Here is a 20,561-nt window from a genome sequence, read left to right as displayed (position 1 = left end):
GATATGACTGAAGTGCAGACTTTCAGCTTTAGTTCAAGGGGTTTAACAAAAGTATTACATTAATTGTTTAGCAAAACATTTTTAGAGATTCACAAGTAACTGGACAACTGACTGAAAAGCCGTTTCAGTCAGTTGCTTTATTTTTCCCTGATTGCTCAGTTGCTGCTTCTTTGTGGGTGCTCCGTTTGGTTGTAATCATGTCAATTATCTGACTAAAGAATATGCTGTTTTGTTGCCTTTAGAAATCTTTAGATTACTTTCTTACTCTCCTTTTTCTTCCATGAAAAATGAAGCAGAGATACAGCAGCATCTGAAGTTGATCTATAATGTTAACATGTAGCTTTTCACTGAGAGTTAAGTGCATGTGAGGGAGTCTGTTACTAGGCTGAAACCACCCCCCCAAAAGAAAACAAATAAACCTATCAGAGATAACAAAAACTTTAAGAGTGGTCAGACCAACAATCTGGTATATTCTTAGAAAGATTTAATGAACTGGCACACTCACCAACACCAAAAGGTCTGAAAGGACAAAAAAAAGTGCGTGATGACAGACTCATTGCCATGGTTAAGAAAAATAAACCACTGGTTACGCTAAAGAACAGGAAGGCCATATTAAATTAATATAACATCTCAAAGAGCCTGCAGGATTCTGAAAAATAAATAACTCATACCAGAATGATGTATGGCTGCCAGTGGAACTACGTCACTAATGTTTATTAATGTGAGAGCTGACAGAAGAAGCAGGATTAACCGAGGAGTCTGTAGAGCTATACCAGTGGCTGCAAAACTGATCACACAGTGCTTCATAGTGCAAGTGGATAACGATCCAAAGCAGCTAAAGAAAGTAACCAAAGGATTTCTACAGGGAAAGAAATGGGATATTCTTCAGTCAGATGAATCACATGATTTCAACCCAACAGAGCAACCACAAACAAGCCTCAACTGAGCAATCAGTTGAAAAGAAATGCAATCAGAACACTTGATTTGCCCCAAAACTCAGATTTAGGGTTAGGTTTCGGTGTTAGGTTTTGGGTCATCACTGATGTTCACTTAGACCTCAGATGTTTAATATTGTCATTATAAGGAAGGGCAATGGCACTCAACCCCTGGATACAAATTTTGTGAATTTGTAATGGATTTGTTAATGTCTCTGTAGCAGGCCATAAACAAAGCCGTAATAATGGAAAATGTTTTAATAACTGCAGAGGGAGCTTTCAAAAATGTCACCCAAGTGGTGAGATTGGGTTCAAATTCAAGTGTCCAGCCTCAGACTCAGAGACATTTGTTCTTGCCTGGTTCAGTTCATCAAGTACATGAGAATGCTTTCCCAGAGCATTTGAGCTACAAAGGAAAACAATATCAACTCAAATTTACTTACATAAAATTTTAGCAATTTGTCTGTATAACTGACAACAAAAGTTTCCTCAAAACTTTTTATGTTACCAAAATCAACCAGAGCAAGCACTTAGCCACCGTGGGAAGGTGGAACCCCCACTTTTAACAGGAAGACACCTCTAAAATGAAACTCAGGGAGGGTCATTTGCCCTGAATGGTAAAGAGCAGAGAAACAACAGAGAGGCCCACCATAGAGAAACAAGGACAAAACATGCTACCATTTTGTCTTTTTTGTCAACAAGGGGTAGAGCTGTTGTCTTCAAATTAACTTCACTGGACAAAACCAGCTAGTGACCTGGTGTTTCCTTTCATTGTGAGACTACACAGAGACCAGTCGATTGAGCCAAACAGTGTGAGCAGAGAAGTTACATGTTCTGTGTGGGAGAAGACCAGTTTAAATGTGGAATGAGAGTTAACTCAGCCTGTAATAATTAAATCTAGTGTCTGCCGTAAACCTAACAGCATAGTAAACCTGACACATAACAACAGCTGCAATATCAAAATGTAGGATTTCCATTTTAGGAGTGGCAGTATGATGGTAATACACATCTGACAGTAATGTTTGGATCACAGGATGTACCAAAAGAAGTCTCAAAGAGAACTTACAGTCTTGTACTGAACTGAAGTTTGGGACAAACTGACACTGTCATTTGTCAGCTAAATGGAATGAACATAGTCATGTTCAAGTGTGTTAAACTTTAAAAAACAAATTCAAGCTGAACAATCAAATATATTTCATTTCCTGTTGTCTGAGGTGATGCATCTAGCAAGCATGTGACTTTTTGCTACCTCATCTGACAATGTTACTTTTAAATCCTTAGAGAATTAGGAATTAAAAGCCCTTGGTTAGGGTGACCTGGGATTTGTTTACAGTCTGTCTAATCTGGGTGCTTGTGTTTAAATTACTTTTTTGTTCTCTGCCATAGTCCCAGCTCGTGTTCGTGAGTATAATGTATCATTCAACTGTATGAGTATGACTATAAAAGTAAGACCAATTTTGGATAAACCGGAATTGTCCTTTTAAGGCCTCAGGACCACAAAACGTTCCAGTTTATTTCTTTTCCACAGGAGCAGGCAGAAAAGCTTTGAGATGACTTAAACTGTCACTCCCCCATGAAACAAGCACTGAGATGCCTGCTGTGGGATACAAGAAGGTCACTGCTGTAAGCAGCGCAAACTATGAGTTAACATTTACAGTACCACGCATAAACACACACACACGTCAGGTGTTGCTATCCTACTGGGGACATCTCATTGACATAATGCTTTCCCTAGCTGCTTACCCTAACCCTAACCATGAAAAATAAATCCCTAAACCTAACCATAAACTAACTGTAACCCTGACACTAAAACGACATTTTGAGCCTCAAAAATGCTTTCAAGCACGTGGGGACGGGTATTTTGGTCCCCATAAGGGCTGTTGGTCCAACTTCCAATTTTAGATCCCCCCACAAAGATGTCTAAACAGGTACACACACGCACACACACACAATTAAATTTCAGTTTTTTTAACTGCTTAAATAAAATAAATACATACAATTTAAAACAAATAAATCAACCAACAAACAAAAAAACAGCATCCACTAACTAACTAATGCTAACCACTGTATCATTGTGTCTCACAAAAGAAACACATTGTGATGAACTGTAAATGAATATTGTAAAAAAAAAAAAAAAAAGAAGAAGAAGAAGAAGAAGAAGAAGAAGAAGAAGAAGAAGAAATAAAATCTGGTAGACTGTAGAAACAGGCCTCTCTTTAAATGCCAGTTTGTCAGACTGCATTGAGAAATGCCCATCATTAATGTGATGAAGGGGCCCTTGTGCAAATTCAAGAATAATCATCTGTGGGCATTCTCTTTAAATGATCCTGGAAGTGCTTAGTTAAAACCAGATAGAAAAACAACCGCAAAAACAAGAAGCACTCAGAGAGTCCAAACCTCTGCCAAGACAGCTCACTCTCTGGGAAGTATTTACTTTTAAGGGAATAGTAATGTATTTTGTATATAAACATTATGTAGCAATAGGTAATGGATAATGGGTATTGATTTGTAAATAATTGGACATGTTATTGCATAATGTTTTATTTCAAACCAAGCTTTTCTTTCTCTATACAGTATTCTGTATAATGTATTTTGGGATCAGCTTGAAAGAAATATTGTTAAATGTAAAAGTGAGATCAGAAGTCAAATGGACTGATTCTTATATATTGCTCAAAGCGCTTTATACAACATGCCACATTCACCCAGTCACACAAGCACTTTCTTCTATGCTTTTAAGTGCTTACTAACTAACATTCACACTCTGACAGATGCATCAGAGTGCAACTTGGCGTAAGCATCTTGCACAAGGATACTTGGCACATAGACTGGGGGAGCCAGGGATCAAACCACTAACCTTCCAGTCAGTAGATGACTTAGCTACACCCACCTCAAATGCAACATGACATTTAGATACAAACTTTAACGTAATCACCTGTATCATTTTCTAAATGTTGCCAATGCAAACAAAGGGTGTAGAAGCATAGTTTTAAAAGACATTTGTGAAAGTTTGACCCTATTGAATCTTGAAGAAGAAATCAGAGGTCCAAAGTAATGTGATATTTAGAATCTCCATTCTATATATGTCTATATGTTGTCAATGTCATCAATGGCAGTAAGAAACATAGTTTTAAATAGTTCTATATTGCATTATTATTACTTTGACCTTCGGATCAATCTAGTGACCTAAAAGGAGAGGTCAGAGGTCAAATGTTTATATTTGAAATCTTTAAATGAATTTTGTTTTGTTAACAATACACAATAAGAACCATAGTTTCCAAGATATTAGACGTTTTGTCAATTTTCAAGAAAGAGTTTGGTGGATATAAAACAAATTAGAGTGGACTGTTAAGATGATCCCACTCTACACCACTACAAAGGTTTATCAGAAGTAATTCAAAATGCGTTGAGCTCTCTACAGACAGAGCGGCACACTGACAAAAACTAGTTTTAAAAACCTATCAGAACTCGAAGCAATCAAAATTCCAAATAGTGAGTTCAGCAGCTCAGGCTTCAGATTGCCCTAAATGGTCAATTTCAGACAGTTTTTTTCTATTCTTGACTCTGTATAATCCAATGAGCTAACTTAAAATCAAGGAAAATTAAAATTAGGAAATTACAGACATTTCATATCATTTTCACAGTTCAAAATGAATGAGACAAACTAGACTATTTTTAATCCTGAAAACCAATTCCCTCCCATGTCTGCATGTTTAGAAGACCTTTATTGCAGCCACTTCAGTATTTCCAGTTTGTGATTCTTTTCTGTATTTAGTGTTGAATTTAACAGTGCTGTCTGATCACTTTTGCAGCATTTGGCTGAATCTGAGCACAGAGTACAGCCCTGTAGACATCACAATTCATTCTGCTACTTCTATCAGATGTCACATCATCAGTAAACATGGTTCTATTTACAGCTATCAGTTCCACTGGCAGCCATAAATCTCCATGCTATAATGCTACCTCAACTATGGTATGTTTTAGATCATGAGCTGTTTCTCTCCTTTTCCATAATTATCTCTTCCCAGTTAATATGATCTGATACGATCTTGGTTTGATCTCTCTAAAGATTTTTTTCCTAAGCAGGCTCATTTAGATGTTTTCTGGCAAAGTCGAATCTGTCCTAGTCGTAATCAGTGGTTTGCACTTTGTTGTAAACTCTCTGTATTTCCATTCATGAGGACTGATTGTAAACTTTGACAGTGTCCAGCAGCGCTGACGCAAGAGTGTGCTGGACTGTTGCTGAGTTGGTGTGCATTCATTTTTTTAAAACAATGCACCATCTTTAGGCCACGTCTAAAGATTTTGTTGTCTCTCTGATTTATGGTTTATTTGGGGGTTTCAGCCTATTTTAAAATTACATAAAAATTATGGTAATGAGTAAACATTCAACACCTTGAATCAACTTCAGATATTATATCGGTTTTTATTTTGACTTGCAAACATAAAACTCCTTGCCAATTGTTCTATGAATTTTGAACCTCTGAAAAGGGGGCAATGTGTATAAAATGGCTGTATTTCTTAAACACAAATTTCTTTGTAAAATTGCTTCAGCTAAATATTCTTTGTTTGAGTTACAATCAACTGTGTTTGTGGCAAAACTACAAAAAACTACACAAAACTATGCAAAAATAATGAAGGGCACTGTACGCTCACATACACAGTATACAGAAGTAAAGGTTGGCATAATTCTCCTGTGTTTTTCTTACTGTACTCTTGGTGTCAGTGGATTCTATCCATATCTTTTCCATCAAAAATAAAGACCTGACCGGACAATCGGCCATACCTGATTAAGACTCAGCTCTCAAACCGCTATCAGTGACTGGATATTGTTAAGTCATTGCGGGGGGATTCCATTGTCTTTTGTAGACTGATACAAATCTAGTAACTTTTGCTGAAAACCAGAAGTTTACACATCTTAGATTCAAGGTATAACTTTAGGCTACAGCTTGTTTACAACTAAAATAAAATAAAATGACACAAGTCGGTCCTGCCAGGAGCAGCAAGCTTTGAAAATATTCACTTGAGGAGATAAAAGTCTTTTTTTTCAGAATCACCTCTGATCCTTAAAACAGGACTGTTTGTTAGCAGAGCTGTGTTTAATGGGTTCCCTCCATCCAGTAAATGTTGGAGAAAACACAGATGCGTGTCTGCACAGTGTCAGCACAGAGTGAGGACAGCAGGAATAACTCTCACAAGAGAGTCAGAGTGACAGAGAGCTGCTCTCCTCCAGCTCAAATGGAGCTGTTTTTCTCAGAAATCACAGAGAAGCCTTTGATTGCACAGAGCAAAAAATGACAATTACTGTGAAAATATCACATAATCTTTCCCTATCCTGTGCTAGAAATGAGGACTACATTACTAAACTGAACTACCGTCACTGGGGTAGGCTTCACCTAAGGACACAGGAAACTGCATTCCTGTAATCATCAAAGCAGCTAAGCAGCAACTTCACAAGACACAACCTGTAAATAAGATGACCTTTGAGTACATTGGGAGCCATATACCACTTTTGTTTGCTGTATTGCAGTGCAGCAATGGGGCTTAGTTGGACTAGATGTCATATTAGTTTCACCTCACAGCAAGAAGTCTCCTGATTCAAATCCAGCAGCTAGCCAGGGCCCTTCTGTGTGGAGTTTCTATGTTTTCTCTATGTGGGTTCTCTGCGTACTCTGCCTCTCTCACAGTCACATATTAACCCAGATATTAAGGTAACTGGTGATTTTAAATTAGCCATAGTTGTGAATGCTTGTCTGTCTCTCTGTGTTAGCCCTGTAATAGACTGGCAACCTATTCAAGGTCTATCCTCCAGTGACCGTGAATTAATTAAGTGGTTGGGAAAATTACTGCTAAAAAGTTGAGGCATCCTAATAATTACAGTTCAAACCCAATAAATAACCACATATTCTGTCCAGACCTCAGTAACATGCTTAGCTTAACCCATCTTAATGGCACCTATGGGATGAACTACAATGCAGCTTCAATATGCCAAAAAACTTGAACTTAAAACACTGTTCAATCTGCAAAGAAACTGCAATGAAAGCCAAAGGATCTGACAGTCCAATTTCCTACAGCCAAAAGCACATGGAAAACTGGAGAACTGGCAGATCCAAATGTGTGAAAAGGCCAACGTGCTAAAAGCTTCAAGCACAGCTTAAAAGTGATTAAACTTAGCAAGTATCAGGTTCAGCTGTGTAGGTTCAGGGTTTGAATTTCCTGGTGACAAAGCCTTTTTGGCTTTTGTGGGTTGATTTTCAGCTCCCTCCACAGACCAAAGATATTGATGCTGGAATAACTGATGATTTTAAATTAGCTAGTCTGGCTGCATGGAAAAAGTGCTTATGTGCACAGAATGAAATTATAAATACATAGAAATACATATAAGAAAAGGTAAAGTGCGACTTGTAGTGTAAGTGCTTTGTATGGTTAGCAAGACTAGAAAAATAAATGCCACAAAAGAATCCTGCCTTAGTCATGAGAAACTTCCAATAGGCTAAAAGGCTAAAATTGGGTATTACTAAAAAATTGCAGATTTTATGCTCATTAGACTGGAATTTTCTAGACTATTAGGTATTTGAAAGGATGGTTCTTTTATGTACAATTTCAAGGTTCAAAGAAGGCATGGTTGAGCCTTGAACTACAGAACTACCACACCATTTTGCAGAGCAATGCAACTCCCTCTGGTCTATACTTTTTTCCTCATGGGAGAAGGCAACACAAACAATACCTCCAACCTGTGTGTGAACTACTACTATAAGAAAAGAGCAGTCTTGAGACTTAACTGCAGACTAGCTGAGCCGATTTATGATAGAATAGCAAAATAAGTAAACAGAAAAATAATGTTGAATGTTCATGAAAATCCTACAAGGCAATAGAAAAAAAGATTTAAAAAAAAAATCAAAAAACTTAGCCCCAGCTGAAAAGAAGTTTGCATCACACCAAAAAGTTTAAATGGTAATGATGTAAGTTCCCTTGTTGGGAATATAAAGGATTTTTTGAGATTTCTGTAATTTCATTACCTTTAAATAGAGTGGAACTGTGAAACAGAGAGAATAAACATTTTGGTCATTTTTTTGTGGAACTTGTTTTTAGAAATAACACTTCTTGCACTCAACCTTTTACCTTTGAATCTTTATACTTTTAAGTCAAATAGCTATGTTATCAAATAATTCTGGCATATTGTTAGAATAGTTTTAGGCTGGTGAAATTATTTTCTGTCTTAAAAAACATAAATAGACCAATTTGGAATTCCAGGGGTTTCAATGTGTAGTTTGAAAAGAACTGATACATATTTAACACAAATATGTGAACCAGCATTGACCCCTGTGTCTCCTAAAAGCACTTTGGCTTTTTGCCTTACATCAGGCAGTGCTTTCAGTTTCCTGTTCATCTACCTTGTGTAATAGATGCTTGCCCTGATTTCAGTAACTGTCCAGATTTATGGCTGTTTCCACAGTCATACTGGCCTCAATAACTCAGCAGATATAGGCTTACAGTAGATGTTCCCATCTGGACTGCATCTATCACTTTGCAAGGTAATGTAGCCTATATAGATTTCCCCCTCATATTTTATGGCATTCTTTGCCAGTGATCTCATTCTGAACTTTGTATTTTGTTAGGTAATTACAGAGGGCTGTAGTATCATCTGCTGCCCTGATTGGGAGATAATATGATGAGTTATATAATAGTTTATTTCTGAAGGTAACGTTGATGCAACAAAACCAATAAATTATCTTAGCAGCCAATGTTTGTTACAATGAGCAAACACTGGAGGTGTGCCACTAAAAGATGTCAATATGTAATTGTTGTAGTAAGCTGAATTTGGCCAAAAGAAAAATACTTCATGTGTTTATATAGCACTTAGAGAGAGAAAAGATAACCTTAGCTGTTTGGCAAGTACGTGGTCATTAGTAATAATTTAATGATGAGTTGAAATTGGGATCCGATGATGATGATGATGATGACATTGACATATAACACCATCTTCATCATGATGGAATAGAGATCTTTGAGTCAAATGCCATGGCAATCAGTGCATTACTAGTTAAGATAACAATTGAGTGTTGATAGGAAAAAAATTTAAACTCAATGTCCATTTACCCTAGATGTCACAGACTCTTCATCAACAGAAAAAAGCTGTCCATGTTGGCATTATTAATTAATTTATTTATTTATTTATTTGTGGCCCCATTTTGCAGTCGACTGGATGAGTGATTGTCGGAGCACAGTAATAGAAACAAGTAGAACAATTTGAAAGAAAACTAAGAGAAATGATGATTGATGTTTAGGTCTCGATACACTCTGAGACTAAACTTTAGTCCCTGTAAAACATCACATCACACAACACAGCAAATCTTTCAGCACAGCAAACGTTTAAATGGAAAAATTAGATCCACATCAGAATGAATCATCAGTGGTTTTTAAATTAAATTCCTCAATAATTTATGTCGTACTTGCCTTTAAAGTACATGTGTGGACATGTATGTGGAAAAAAATCCCCCTATGGAAAAGATCACTGATGAGTGGAAACACACTCATTAAAGCTGTTTGTATAGGTGCGTAGATCTCTGCGTTGTGTTATTCTCCAGGGTTGTTAGATGGTGTTTGGTTACTAACCTATAAACAGACACTGCACGGTGTTTGTTCCATTATGTGCATGCAAATGCCTCCACTTATCCCTGATTGGTAAGACTGCTGATCATGGTCCCTGGTCAATAGTTATGTAGGTTATGTTTAGGGTGAAACAACTGCTTAAACTGATAAGCAACAGCTGCATTCCTTTTAAATGTTAATGTTTTTGTTTCTTTCTGGGAAACTCAAAGAAAAATATTCCAAGTTAATATTGTGAACATTTCAGGACAATGAGATCCACTGATATCAACTGTTTTCAGGTGGCGCTGTCACTTGGTGTTCGCTCTCTCTGCAGTAGAGTATCACTTCCTGTTCCTGCTCAAACACAGTGGTGTTTTTTGAGCAGCTTATCTGCTTAGCACTTTAATTAAAAACTTATAACTACATTCCTTTTTTATAGTATAATCTTCACGTGTTTCATCTGAAGCACACTTTCTGTGTTGTCACTACCTAATTTATAGCCAAAGTATTCACTCACTGTGTCTGTACTGTTTCGCTAGCTTAGCTTAGCTCGTAGCCGACTCGCTAGCAGCGTGGCCTCTTCACCTGTCCCTCCTGCACTTTCCTGCTCATTGTGTCAGATGTTTAGTTACTCCTCGGCCTCCTTTAGCAGTAATGATACTTGTAACAAATGTAGCATATTTGCAGCTCTGGAGGCCAGGATTACTGAATTGGAGACTCGGCTTCGCACCCCTCATTCACCCGTAGCTAGCCAGGCCCCTGTGGCTGGTGCAGCCGAAGATAGCGTAGGCCCCGCTAGCTGTTCCCCAGCAGACCCCAGCAGACCCCAAGCAGCTGGGGAAAGAGGGCGGCTGGGTGACGGTGAGGAGGAAGCATAGTCCTAAACAGAAGCCCCAGGTACACCACCAACCTGTTCATGTGTCTAACCATTTTTCCCCACTCGGTGACACACCCGCCGGGGGTCAAACTCTGGTAATTGGTGATTCTGTTCTCAGACATGTGAAGCTAGAGACACCGGCAACCATATTCAATTGTCTTCCAGGGGCCAGAGCAGGCGACATTGAGGGAAATTTAAAACTGCTGGCTAGGGGTTAACGTAAATTCAGTAAAATCATAATTCACATTGGCAGTAATGACACCCGGTTACGCCAATCGGAGGTCACTAAAATCAATATTGAATCGGTGTGTAACTTTGCCAAAACAATGTCGGACTCTGTAGTTTTCTCTGGTCCCCTCCCCAATCAGACCAGGAGTGACATGTTTAGCCGCATGTTCTCCTTAAATTGCTGGCTGTCTGAGTGGTGTCCAAAAAACGATGTGGGCTTCATAGATAACTGGCAAACCTTCTGGAGGAAACCTGGTCTTGTTAGGAGAGACGGCATCCATCCCACTTTGGATGGAGCAGCTCTCATTTCTAGAAATATGGACAAGTTTTTAAACCCCCCAAAATATGACTATCCAACGTTGGGACCAGGAAGCAGAGTTGCAGTCTTACACGCCTCTCTGCAGCTTCTCTCCTCATGTTACCCCCCCCAAAAACCCATCTCCATTGAGACTATGTCAGCTCCCAAACAGACAAAAAACAAACTAAAAACCAACAATAAACAACTTAAACATAAAAAAATCACAAAGAAAGAACAATACAGTATCCACATCTGAACCAAAGAGTAAAACAGTGAAATGTGGATTATTAAATATTAGCACAGGCCGAGGGGGCGGTGTGGCAGCAATTTTTCACACCAGCCTATTAATCAACGAAAGACCAAGACAGACTTTTAATTCATTTGAAAGCCTGATGCTTAGCCTTGTCCACCCCAGCTGTAAAACTCAGAAACCAGTCTTACTTGTTATCATATATTGTCCACCTGGGCCTTACACAGAGTTTCTGTCTGATTTCTCAGACTTTTTATCTGATTTAGTGCTCAGCTCAGATAAAATAATTATTGTGGGTGATTTTAACATTCATGTAGATGCTAAAAATGACAGCCTCAACACAGCTTTTAATCTGTTATTAGACTCAATTGGCTTCTCTCAAACTGTAAAAGAACCCACCCACCACTTTAATCACACTCCAGATCTTGTTTTAACATATGGCATAGAAACTGAACATTTAACAGTGTTTCCTGAAAACCCTCTCCTGTCTGATCATTTCCTGATAACATTTACATTTACAATAATTGATTACACAGCAGTGGAGAGTAGACTTTATCACAGTAGATGTCTTTCTGAAAGCGCTGTAACTAAGTTTAAGAATATAATCCACCCACTGTTACCATCTTCAATGGCCTGTACCAACATAGAGCAGAGCAGCTACCTGAACGCTACCCCAACAGAGGTCGATTATCTTGTTAATAATTTTACCTCCTCACTACGTACGACTCTGGATACTGTAGCTCCAGTGAAAACTAAGGCCTCAAATCCGAAGTACCTGACTCCGTGGTATAATTCTCAAACATGTAGCCTAAAGCAGATAACTTGTAAGCTGGAGAGGAAATGGCGTGTCACAAATTTAGAAGATCATCATTTAGCCTGGAGAAATAGTTTGCTGCTTTATAAGAAAGCCCTCCGCAAAGCCAGAACATCTTACTATTCATCACTGATTGAAGAAAATAAGAACAACCCCAGGTTTCTCTTCAGCACTGTAGCCAGGCTGACAAAAAGTCAGAGCTCTATTGAGCCAACAAATGGTAAATGGCCTGTATTTGTATAGCACTTTTACTAGTCCCTAAGGACCCCAAAGCGCTTTAAACATCCAGTCATCCACCCATTCACGCACACATTCACACACTGGTGATGGCAAGCTACGTTGTAGCCTCAGCCACCCTGGGGCGCACTGACAGAGGCGAGGTTGCCAGACACTGGTGCCACCGGGCACCAGTGTCTGGCACATACAGGTTGGCACATACAGGTTTTCAGTGCTCTGTTTTTACAAGACTGGAAGTCAGATCATTACAAGAGCAACATTAAAAGAAGTCACACTGACCAAGAGAACTGTTGCGTTTGAAAATTTCAGATCCTTTTGTTTGTTATTCCAGGAAAAAGAGGTAGCGTATTTAAAAGTGTTTTCTCCTAATTCAGTTCTGTATTTTGAGAGTGTAGGTAGTACTGTTTTCAGTTTTGTACATATATAAACACACAGATAAGAATGACCATTCCCAAAATGGTAAATGGCCTGTATTTGTATTACTAGTCCCTAAGGACCCCAAAGCGCTTTACACAACCAGTCATCCACCCATTCACACACTGGTGATGGCAAGCTACATTGTAGCCACAGCTGCCCTGGGGCACACTGACAGAGGCGAGGTTGCCAGACACTGGTGCCACCGGGCCCTCTGACCACCACCAGTAGGCAACGGGTGAAGTGTCTTGCCCAAGGACACAACGACCGAGACTGTCCAAGCCGGGGCTTGAACCGGCAATCTTCCGATTGCCAGGCGAGCTCCCAACTCTTGAGCCACGATCGCCCCAATCAATCCTTTTAACGTTAACTAGTAATGACTTCATGAATTTCTGACACAAATAAAATTTTTATCATTAGAGAAAAAATTACCAATAATCATCCGACAGATGTAATATTATCTACAGCTACTTTTAGTACCATTGATATTCAGTTAGACTCTTTTTCTCCAGTTGATCTTTCTGAGTTAACTTCAATAATTACTTCCTCCAAACCATCAACGTGTCTTTTAGACCCCATTCCTACAAAACTGCTCAAAGAAGTCCTGCCATTAATTAATGCTTCAATCTTAAATATGATCAACCTATCTCTAATAATCGGCTATGTACCACAGGCCTTCAAGCTGGCTGTAGTTAAACCTCTACTTAAAAAGCATCCCTAGACCCAACCGTCTTAGCTAATTATAGGCCAATCTCCAACCTTCCTTTCATATCAAAAATCCTTGAAAGAGTAGTTGTCAAACAGCTAACAGATCATCTGCAGAGGGATGGCTTATTTGAAGAGTTTCAGTCAGGTTTCAGAGCTCATCACAGCACAGAAACAGCTTTAGTGAAGGTTACAAATGATCTTCTTATGGCCTCTGACAGTGGACTCGTCTCTGTGCTTGTCCTGCTAGACCTTAGTGCAGCGTTCGATACTGTTGACCATAATATCCTATTAGAGAGATTAGAACATGCTGTAGGTATTACAGGTACTGTGCTGCAGTGGTTTGTATCATATCTATCTAATAGACTCCAATTTGTACATGTAAATGGAGAGTCCTCTTCACACACTAAGGTTAATTATGGTGTTCCACAGGGTTCAGTGCTAGGACCAATTCTGTTTACATTAAATAATCAGGCCCCATCATATCTTAATGACCTTGTAGTACCACATCACCCTATTAGAGCACTTTGCGCTCTCACTGCAGGCTTACTTGTTGTTCCTAGAGTATTTAAAAGTAGAATAGGAGGGAGAGCCTTCAGTTTTCAGGCCCCTCTTCTGTGGAACCAGCTTCCAGTTTGGATTCGGGAGACAGACACTATCTCTACTTTTAAGATTAGGCTTCAAACTTTACTTTTTGCTAAAGCATATAGTTAGGGCTGGACCAGGTGACCCTGAATCCTCCCTTAGTTGTGCTGCAATAGACGTAGGCTGCCGGGGGATTCCCATGATGCATTGAGCTTTCCTTTCCAGTCACCTTTCTTACTCACTATGGTCGTGTCCAAATTCATGGGCTGCATCCTCCTGAGGACCCGGCCTTCGCGGTCTACGTGGGCCGGGTCCTCAGAAGGTCGGGTAGGCCGGAAGTAAACGGCTGTGAAATTGGACGGTCTAGCCTTCTGATTAACGTCACCGCTGTCTCGGTGGAGTTTAATAAACAGCCGTCTGCTCCTTGCTATCTAAAATATAACAGGACACTGGCGTAAATTCTCGACCATCTCACACTTCTGTTTAATCGGTTTTCTGTTTGACGTTTATTCAGCTGTGTGAAAACCACCCGGGGGATTAATAAAGTTTTATTTTATCTAATCTAATCTAATATCTTTAATCTCAGCCAAACCGATTTACTCATGAACAAATAAAACACTGAAAAAAGCCAAACAATATCATTTTTAGGTTGTCTAAGTGACTTATATATTACGTTTAACCTCAGTAGCGAAAGTCCGCGGTGATCTGAAAATGATGTGCCGGGACTTGTGCCGTTCTCGGCGGCTTCAGTGACCCTCGAGCTCTCGGTTAGCTATCGGTTAGCTATCAAGCTCGTGGGTAACAGACGTCTCCGAAAACGTCGAAGCACTTTTGCAAATATGCAATACCTTGATAAACCGAGCAGATATTTGAAGTTTACACAGCTACATTCTCGCCTGAAAATATGTTAAAAGTTTATTTTGTGACCCAGAAAGATTAATAAAAGTAATTTTAAAACTTAGTAGCGGCCGCCATTGCCGGAAACTGGAGTTTGGCTGGGCCGCGCTATGAATTCTGGGATATGGTGGGCCACGAAGGACACACCCGACCCATCCTTCAAATTCGGGGAAAAGGAGGACGCATTTGTCGGCTGCATTCGGAGGAGTCTACGAATTTGGACAGCCTTCGGCGCGTCGCTGTGACGTAATCGGTCTACAAATGCGGCCTCAGGAGGATGCAGCCCATGAATTTGGACACGAAATAGACCTCTCTGCATTGAATCATATCTGTTATTAATCTCTCTCTCTCTTCCACAGCATGTCTTTATCCTGTTTTCCTTCTCTCACCCCAACCGGTCGCAGCAGATGGCCGCCCCTCCCTGAGCCTGGTTCTGCCTGAGGTTTCTTCCTGTTAAAAGGGAGTTTTTCCTTCCCGCTGTCGCCAAAGTGCTTGCTCATAGGGGGTCATGTGATTGTTGGATTTTTCTCTGTATCTGTTATTATAGAGTATACTGTACAATATAAAGCGCCTTGAGGCGACTGTTGTTGTGATTTGGCGCTATATAAATAAAATTGAATTGAATTGAATTGAATTGTTACAGATAACTGATTTATTTTGTTTTATTTTTTGTGGCTAATTGTTGCCTTCATTTAAATTTAAATTGTGATTTTCATCAATAACTTTCAGATTTCAGGTGATTCCACTGCGTCTCTGGTATTCTCTATGCTAGTCCTTTTGCAGCGGCATCACATGTAGCTCCATGATAAAGCATGTATCTGTATTCTGTGCTACAAAAACTAATGGTTTTATGAAGAGTTAAACAGTGAAACTATTGATACCTTTTTATGTGGGTGCTCAAAATCTCTTCATGATTTTGAAAGTCTGAGGTTTTGAATGTTTTGAAATGGCAATGAAAGCTGAAAAAAAACTGCTGGTGAATTGTGGATACACTTCTCTCAAAATCCACATTGTATGGCTGTTTTGGGGACATTTGGTACCTATATTGATTCCGCATTGTTGAAGATGTCTTTATTGTCCAGGATGTGCTGTCTTTCTGTAAGACAAATGTCATTTCTGTCCTAGACTAAGGTAAACACAATTCACTCTCAAATGTGCTTCTGTCTCCACTATTTGATTTAGTGTTGATATAGTGCGGAAAATTACATGAGAACATGACCTCATACTGTAGAACACTTTTACACAGTTACATAACCTCCGCTGTGTGAGCCTACATAAGTCTATAGTTCTGTAATGTACACTGTAGACTCACCAGTTCTCACTGCAGTTCTGATCACTGAGATCACAGCTGATCTTTCGAGAAAAAAATTAAAATAATGGAGGGAAAATATGAAATACTTCAATATTAAGACAGCTCCATTAAATCTCACATAATGTGACATAAAATTATTGTTTCTTCAAAGGACTCTCATCAGTTATTAATTATAAGAACCGTGGAGCGTATTCATTGTCACTGATGCCAGCTATCAGGCTCTTTGTTTAAAATTATATTGCAATTTTCCCTTAATGTACCTGCATCTACAGCATGTCACACTTTCACCACACACATCTACAGTGACTTTGTGTAAGGAGAAATGTGAAATTTATTGAACTACTTGACGCAATTAATGCATATGCTACGATGTACTTTGTATGCTACTGTAACTGGGTCCAACAGCCCAGAATAAGTGGACTCACAAAGATTGGACAGCAGAGAACATGCATGTTAATGTGCAGGAAATAATTATTTGATGCCCTGCTGAATTTGTAAGTTTGCGCAATTACAAAGAAATAACATTCTCTAGTAAACACTAGAGAATAGTTTCATTCCATCTGGAGAGAGACAGAATACCAACTAAATATCCATTACATATAAGCCATAAATTGATTTCCACATTAATGAGTGAAATGAGTGAAACAACCCATCCAGAATTCTGACTCTTATAAACTCCAACAGACTGGATTATGATCAATCAATCATTTAATCAATTGCAAATGGATGTAAACTCATTATATGTATAAAGCAAACCTGTCCAAAGCATCAGTTAATTCCATACTAACCTTGCCACCACCATGTGCAAGTCCAAAGAGGTCCCAAACGATGTCAGGGACAAGACTTGTAGACCAGCACAAGGCAGGAATGAACTACAAGACCACTGAGAAGCTTGGTGAGAAGCCTTTCCCACAGTAATAAAACAACGCTCCTGAAGGAAGTTTCAGATACAGTCTAGAGTATTCCTGCTCATTTATACGCAGCCTAGCTTACCTTTTTGGAAATGATGGCAAACTGGACTGCATTGTTTGTAGCTTGCTCCAGTTGCACTGTTGCTGAAGATCATCTTATTATTAGTAAGTGCTTTAAATATCTTAGTTATATTAGAGATATTATTTCTGATGTCCAGGATGTTACTGTCAAACTACACCAGCTGGTTTAAGACACAAAACTGTTGTGTGAAAGACCTGTCAAACTGGAAAGTCATTCTAATTTTCATATTATTCAAAGATTGCTCCCCATGTATTTTGACATTCAAATAAGCAGCATATGAGCTCATTCATTAGCATTACTGCCTCAAACTAGGAAGCATCAGGATTGTATTTTTAAAATGTGATCTGAACTTTGTGTAAAGTTTTTATCTTCTCATCTCATCTTACCTTCTTTGGCTCTCGGAGGAGGCGGACGCACTTTTTCTCCTCTCCCTTATCTTCCCTGCTTATGTCTTTGTCTAGTCTCGTGTTTTTCTTTGTATTTTCCCTGGAACATTCTCTCACAGTCTGTTCTCTAAAACCTAAAAGAGGAATTATGGATTGGATCGATTTAAATGCAATCCTAAATGCAATTGACACCCCTTTCTCAACGAGAAGTTTGGGCTTGGGTGAGCCTGAGTGGTGAAGATATCTACCTATTCGGAACCATGGTAACAGGGTTCTGGCTGATCGGAGCTGGCTTGGCCCTGACTTATCGAAGAATTAAGAAACCGGCTGTTCAAACCCCCACAAGGCTGCCCGCTGGGATTGGAACGATGGGAGAGGCGTGAGTTTCTCAAAATGGGCTCATTGAGTCAGCACGGATAAGATCTTGGAGAGGCTACGGCTGCTGTGAATACTCAGAATAAGATCTCTGACTGCAGACTGGATACATCTTGGAAGGGCTAGCCCGGAATAACATCTCTGGGCGCAAAATTGGACGACATCTCGGGGAGGCACACTGCCGTGAGTTCTCAGACATTGGCTCCTTGAGCAAAAGAAGTGACAACATCACAGAACGCAAGTATGGCGAAGCTCGCGGCTCTCCAACGGGAGATTGAGAGACCAGTGTTGGACTGTAGAACTGCTTTGAAATTCATATGAGCTGTTCGCATTACAGTAAAAAATAACATCACTTGTGCGGATACCCTTTTGGCGCCAGCTGCAAGGCCGGAGCTGAACAAAACACCCTGATAACGACTGTGTTTAGTCTGTTCCTTCCCATTCCATGCAAGGCCACCTGGGTTGGCTGGAAGACTGTTTACTTAGCCTGGCAGGGCGAAGGACACTGTCTCAGCTGAACTCTGGACACGCACACACATACATATACTGATACTGATAAGCACTCACCGACGCATCACCCTCCCTACCCCGGATCCAACGCCACCTCCAACGCTTACCTCCCCTCTGATGTGGACATCGGGTCAGTTGGAGGCGCAGTGGAAGATTGCAGCGGTCCCAGATCACACTGGAACTCTTTCCCATGTTGCTTGTCTGTGTTTATTGTGCTATGGTGTGTTGATATCTGTGCATTCCTGTATTATCCTTTTGTGTTACACATTTCGATGTTTTTTTTCCTCGCTACCTAGCCTGAGCTGTCTCCCCAATGTGATGTTTGTGTATTGTATGTACGGTCGGCAAGGTCTGTCATCTCGGTTGCGGGCAAAAGACCTGCAACTGACAAATAAAGGCTATCTCATCTCATCTCATTTCATGTTGTTGTCTTTGGTGACTTTCCTCCCATCTCACAGACCTTAAAGTAGTTGATTCTTCGCACCTGCTGGCAATGATTCATCACTTCAAGCTACAGTATTTAAGGCTGAAGAAATCCTGTAGTCAGTGGCTATACGGAGCTGCCACTGTATCCCTTTGTTGTATGGGCAGTAAAGCGTAGTAAAGTGCATAAACATTCAACAAGTCCGGTTGGCCCTGTTGTTTATTTGGTTAAACTTCACTATAACTTGTCATCCCAGTTCCCATTATCTAATAATAAGCCAGATGCAGTCACGTGGTACGCCCGCCCAAGATGGCAGCATAAATTGGAGCTGCGCACGCCTTCCCCCCTAAACCTCGTTAAAAAATAAGTTAGAGCCGGTCATTTGATTTATTTTAGGTCTGGTCCTGGCTAATTCTGTGGAATGAGTCAGAAGAGTCATTACTTCACACGCAACCACCCGACTACCTCACGAGGGAAAACCAGCAACTCTCAGGCTACTTCGTTAGCTACTATGGCGGAGGCACCTGAAGGAGCTGATGCTAGGTGCTCGCTGACTTCTATAAGATCTCTGCTTGAGCAGGTAGCGCAAGACATGAATGCGGTGAAAGGCAGAATTGAGTCTCTTAAGGAAGCTGTGAATAGCCTAGGTGCTAGGGTGGACGAAACAGAGACAAGAATCTCCCGTTTGGAGGATGAGGAGGCTAAAGCTAGCTCAATTAGTAAGAACTTGAGGATACAGAACCAGCAGCTGCAGGAAAAAGTAACGGCGCTCGAGGGTTTTTCACGATGCCAGAATATCAGAATATCGGGTGTTAAAGAAGGAACGGAAGGCCGTAATCTTGATGATTGCGTGAAGAATCTGTTGTCCGAGGCTCTGGACACTGAGATGGGAGATTGGTACGAAATAGACAGAATCCATCGGGTGGGGCCAGCACCTCTGATGCCAGCTGCGGATTCCAGACCGAGACACATCATCGTTCGCTTCCTACGGGATAAAGCCAAGATGTCCGTTCTGGCGGCTGCCAGAAAAAAGAAGCAGATTGCTTAGAAAGGCATGAGAGTCCGTTTTTTCCAGGATTATGCGCAGGAGGTACAAGAAAAACGCAGGAAGTTCGACGAGGTACGTCGTCTGCTGCTACAGCGCAATATTGGATATTCCCTTCGCTTTCCTGCTGTTATGACCTTTTCAGTGGATAACCAGCGTCATCAGTTTTCCAACCCGGCAGAGGTTAAGCGATTTCTTAGCGGCCTGGATTCGGCTAACATTCCGGGTGATGTAGATGAAGAGGATCTCTCTTTCACGGCTGGAAATGGACAATAAGAATGTTAAGGGTCAGTCTACTTCTGTGGCTTAATCATGGACCAGGGTTTTGTTTTCAATTTTAGCCCTGAAACAAGCCATAGTCATGCATATCGGTTATTAGGTTATTGGTGAGAAAAGCATTGTGGGGTTTTTTTGTTTTTTTTCTTTTCCCTCTGTTTTCTGGTATTGTGTTTTTCGTTTTTTTCTCCTCTTCTCACTGCTTTAACTGCTTTAAGGCGTGGAGCGTTATTAGGGGATTATGGCATGTAAGTACACCTTTCGACCTTTCAGTTGAGATTTGAGGGGGGGGGTTGTGGGCGTGAGCATGAGGAGGGACGCCATTCTGGGATTATTGAATGCTACGTACCAACGATTTTATGGTTGTTTTGCGTTTGGTTTTACACAACTGTTCTTGTCCTTTTTTTTTTT

The 20,561-nt window shown here is 40.2% G+C and overlaps 1 protein-coding gene across 2 annotated transcripts in view; it reads right to left on the bottom strand.

The window, feature by feature from the left end:
• The window catches only part of pde5ab (phosphodiesterase 5A, cGMP-specific, b), a 110,356-nt gene that overhangs the window by 75,255 nt on the left and 14,540 nt on the right, over window positions 1-20,561 (bottom strand). The gene's annotated exons all lie outside the window — the stretch shown is intronic.

Source organism: Oreochromis niloticus, linkage group LG3 (genome assembly GCF_001858045.2).
Source record: "Oreochromis niloticus isolate F11D_XX linkage group LG3, O_niloticus_UMD_NMBU, whole genome shotgun sequence".
Taxonomy (NCBI): domain Eukaryota; kingdom Metazoa; phylum Chordata; class Actinopteri; order Cichliformes; family Cichlidae; genus Oreochromis; species Oreochromis niloticus.
This window is presented reverse-complemented; position numbering and strand designations above follow the sequence as displayed.